The sequence below is a fragment of the Myodes glareolus genome, chromosome 5 (genome assembly GCF_982192425.1).
Source record: "Myodes glareolus chromosome 5, mMyoGla1.1, whole genome shotgun sequence".
NCBI lineage: Eukaryota > Metazoa > Chordata > Mammalia > Rodentia > Cricetidae > Myodes > Myodes glareolus.
In genome coordinates this window covers 752,465-757,336 of record NC_142030.1, presented here as the reverse complement: position 1 = coordinate 757,336, position 4,872 = coordinate 752,465, and the positions used below count along the sequence as shown (strand labels likewise).

At 43.0% G+C, this 4,872-nt stretch overlaps 1 long non-coding RNA gene across 1 annotated transcript; it reads right to left on the bottom strand.

The window, feature by feature from the left end:
- Nucleotides 1-362: 362 nt before the first annotated feature.
- On the bottom strand, nt 363-4,219 carry LOC146894773 (uncharacterized). The gene is made up of 2 exons (XR_015737786.1): nt 4,166-4,219; nt 363-489 (listed from the first exon to the last, which is right to left on the bottom strand). It is a non-coding gene; the product is annotated as an uncharacterized LOC146894773 (long non-coding RNA).
- Between the last annotated feature and the right edge of the window lie 653 nt (nt 4,220-4,872).

Below are 4,872 nucleotides of genomic sequence, written 5' to 3'. Positions count from 1 at the left end.
TTCTGTTCCTTTGAGCCATCAAATATATCATCTGCTGTGGAGTCCTTGCATGCCAAAACCCAGGAGAAAAGATTCTCTATTCTAGAGGTATTCTTCCAGTCACAGCCAACTGCACTCCTATATGAGAGATCTCTGCTGGGGATTTATATGTAAACATCTTCCTAGTTCCATTTGCACACTGTGTCATTATGAACAAGCAGGATAAGTAGAGAAGTAGGGAGGATGACAATCATGGTAGGTCCTACTAAGATATCCTACCCCAAATGTGATTCTCTGGAGAAAGATGAGATTCTTTCACGTGTGAGTTCCTGTTCTAGTCATTGTTCTATTGCTGTGAAGAGACACAAAGAGCAAGACAACTCTTACAAAAGAAAGCCTTTAACTGGGGGCTTGCATACAATTTCAGAGGCAGTCCATTATCATCATGGCAGGGAGCATGGTGGTAGGCAGGTGTGGTGCTGGAGAAGTAGCTGAAAGCTACATTCTGATCTGCAGGGAGAAAGACAGAGAGGGAGAGAAAGGGACTAGCTTGGATTCTTGAAATCTCAAAGTCCATACCCCATGACACAATTCCTCTAACAAGGCCATACCTACTCCAACAAGCCCACCTCTCCCAATCCTTCTCAAATAGTGCCACTCCCTGATGACTATGTATTCAAATATATGAATCTATGATGGCCATTCTTATTCAAACCAATGCATTCCACTTTCTGATGCCCATGGCTTACACTCATATCATAATGTAAAAATACATTCAGTCCAACTTCAAGTCTCCATAGTCTATCACAAGTTTCAACACTATTTAAAAGTCCAAAATCTATTCTGAGAATGAAGGCAATCTCTTAACTGTAATCCCCTATAAATTCAAAATTTAGAAAAAAAAAAGAAAAGATCACATACTTCAAACATACAATGGCACAGAATATACATTCCTTATCCAAAAGGGAGGAAAAAGAACATAGTGAGGAAACACTGGATCAAAGTAAATCCAAAACCTAGCAGGCCAAACTCCAAACTCTGCATCTCCATGTCCAAAGTCCAAGTGCTCTTCAGATCTAAAAAACCCTTTTCAGCTTTGTTGACTGCAACATACTTCTCTTTCTTAGCTGGTTCCATACCCAGCCTGCAGCTTTTCTTGGCAGGTATCCTACAATTCTGTCATCTCTAATATCTTGGTCTCCAACACAATCTAGGCTCTACCTTCACAGCTTCATGAAATGGCCTCTCTGAGACTCCATGCAGGGACACCCCTGACACAGACCTGATTTCAGCAGCTTTCCTAAGCTATGGAAGGAGATTCCACAACCCTTTTCTAGTATCCTTGACTCTAAAGCCAGAACCACATGACCAAAGCTGGCAAGTTCTGCTGTTTGATGTTCCCTTTGTTTTTCCTTGGATAGAAAAACTATATATGTGCTTACTCCTAGGTCATAAGTCAGACGAGGGTATGAAAGTTATCAAGTAGAATCCATGGCTTAAGAGCTCAGTTCAATACAACTAATTAGATAAGCCAATCTCATTATAGATGTCACACACTAACACCATAAGAGGCAAGGTTTTCCAGGATAGTGCCTGGAGAGAAGTGACAAAGTACCCTGGGTCCAGCCTCAGGGTCACCATGTTCTCCTAGACTGGAATACATGATTCAGCTTTGCCAGAGGTAAATACCAGTAAGCTCTTTTGAGAACCAGTGTCCAAAGCTGAAATGCCTTGTGCCCTGAGGACAAGGACAGAAGTGTCCAGAGACTTCTAAGACGGATGACCTCTCTATGCAGAATGCACAGACTGGAAGCAACAGACTTTGTTTCCCCCTGGCTCTACCCTCTGTCAACTGCCAATTTTAGTCAAAGCATTTCATCCTCCAGGCCTCGGTTTCCTCATTTGAAACCAAGGACAATCTCACTGCTGGTGAAAGAGTTTCAGAACCTGTGGGTTGGAAAAACCTGCTATGCTAGCACTGGCTTTCTGAAATTGTTTTCTAACAATCACTGTACCATATGAGCATGAGAGCTAGAGCTAGGATTTAGTAACCATCAATACCAAAGACAGAGACATTCTGAGAGTACCTGTGGTGACCAAAACCATGGTGAATTGTCTCACTCAACATTCTGTTGTGAAAACCAAACTAGATCAAGATGCAATACCTCTTGTATCTTTAGAAGAACCTGACTGGCTAAAGCCTAGAGACAGAATAGGGGCAGTGATAGCGATTGCCTTGCAAGTATCAGAGTTCCTTACTGAATACACTATGAACTGCAAGCTTCTCATTTGGTTGTTACTTTATGGTGTCTCATTTCTGGATCTATTTTCTGGTTGAGGACATTGAAGAAGTTAGAATTTAAGGAGCTTCTGAGATCACAATAGAATGAGCCCCAAAGTCAGGGATCAACCTGCCAGAGAGTTTTATGTCAACTTGGCACAAACCAGTATCATTTGAGAGGAGGGAACCTCACTTGAGAAAATGCCTCTATAAGACCAGGCTGTGGGGAAGCCTGTAGGGCATTTTCTTAATTGGTGGATAGATGGGGGAGGGTCCGTTCCATTGTAGGTGGTGCAAGCCAGTAGGCAGCACCCCTCCATAGCCTCTGCTCAGCTCTTGCTTGCAGTTTCCTGCCCTCTTTGAGTTTCTCTCTTGACTTCCTTCAGTGATGAACAGCAATGTGGAAGTGTAAGTCAAACCCGTTTCTCTCCAACTTGCTTTTTGGTTATGGTGGTTCATCATTACAACCACAACCCTAACTAAGACACCATCATAGGAACCGCGCTTCAAGCACCACCATGAAGGCAGCAGTCTTTCTAGTACATGACAACCTGGATAATGACCACTTACTATACACGTGACTATGCTGATTGTCAATATTAGATGGTAGACATAATTATTACACTGAAAGAAGTGAGAGTCTATTTGACTACACAGCTCCTCTGAAGCACACAAGTGACTCTTGGGCCCTGGGAGAGGAAGGCATAAAAATACAGCCCTCATCAATCCACAGAGAATGGAGCACAGAGCTGTATTTAAACAAGGCTGAGGGGTAGGAGCACACCCTGAAGAGACCCAGCAGCAAGGAAACCTAAGGTATCTATAATGTCCCAAAGGAGATATCTTGCCTTAACCTCTGGGTGAGCAAACGCCTAGATAAGTAAATTGAAATGAATTGTTCCAGAACTCGCCTTAAACAAGAACAGAGATCCTAGCATTTACCATTCCAGGCCCTCAGCAAACCTTTTGATGTTGGGCTCCACAGAGAAAGTGAGTGGGCTGGTAAGTTGTTTCAAGGATCAATTACCAACTTTCATTGCAGAAGAGAAATGTAAGGCCCAGCTCCTGCCTTTAGGTAACATGTAGTCCAGTGGAGATGCTGAGAGAAAGGAAGTGCCAAGGTTTAAGGCCATCGACTCCTGGAAGTAGAGTCAGGGAAGACTGTGGCTGAAGCAGCTCAGCAGAGCAGAATTGCGCTTGACTTGAACTTAAAACATCTCAGTCCTGGTCTCCTCAATGCTACTTCCTGGGCATGATAGGAAAACCACTTAACCTTCCCAAGCACCCTTACTTTTCTTGTCTCGGAAATGGCTTTTTAAAAATAGCAGATATCGTGATTCAACATTTATTACGTGACTTTTCTCTGTACCAGACTTACAATGGAAAGGAACCAGGCATGAAGCTTTTTATTATTGTTGTGGCTGCTTTGGGACTGGGGTTTTACTATGTAGCCTTCGCTGGTCTGAAATTAGCTATATAAACTAGGCTGGCCTCAAATTTGTGTGCAATCCTTTGCCTCTTGAGTACTGGGATTATAGTCTTGCACCACCACGTCCAGTCAGTAATAAACTGGATGAACATAAGACCCAGGTTGGAAGGTAAATCCTCAGAGAGGCTAGCTTGAGAAAGCCCTAAAGTGTTTCCAACACTGGACAGCTGTGGGTAGAGGAACCTTCCAGACTGCAAGAGTGGTAACATGAGCAGAAGTTGAGGAGACAGGTGACACTGGCCATTTTCCAGGAACAGAGGGTTGGGGGAGGGGTTGTGAGAAATGCAACAGGTACTGTGGGTAGACCAAAATTATGAAAATCCATTAAAAGATGGACTTCATCTCTCTAATATTATGGCTGTGGGGTGTTATTTTTATTCAAGGGAAGAATAAAGAAAGGAATGCTTGCTACTCACCCAAACATCAGGACATTCTGTCCCCTCCGTGATTGTACTTCATGAAAATGCTTTCTAGCAAAAAAAAAAAAAAAAAAAAAAAAAAAAAAAAAAAAAAAAAAAAAAAAAAACACAGAAAGAATGATTAAGGGGAAGAAAATAACTAGAGTCACATTCATTTCAGCTCCTCCGAAAGCACAGCAGGAGGAAGTGGCTATGTTTGCCAAACTCCAGAAAAAGACACAATTGACAGGAGGCGGGGAGGGGGGGGGGATGAGGCAGCAGAGGGCATGAGGAGGGGGGTCCCTCTTGTTTAATTCTCCCCAGAAGATACAGTAAATAATGAAGAGGTGTGGCTCGCGGAGGGGAAATTATTCAACAGGGCCCTTTCAGGGAGGAAAATGGAACTAAACCCATGCTCCATTATTATTGTTCTCTCCTTCAACTCCCCGTTTACATGGGAGCTCCCTATAGTTGATGCTCCCTCCTCTCTGCTATTATCAGTCATAACTGACTGGAGATGATCATTTCAAAATAATGGCCTGAAGTTCCTTCATCGACGTGATTAACACAAAGTAATAATTATTAACCTCACTGATAAATGCAGGGGAGGAGGAAGGCCACCTGGCTGCCCGATTTTACTGGAGCCGGCAAAAAAAAAAAAAAAAAAATCAGTTGGGCCACTAGGTGGTGTGATGTCAGGGAGACCACTGAGGTTCTCTGCATCT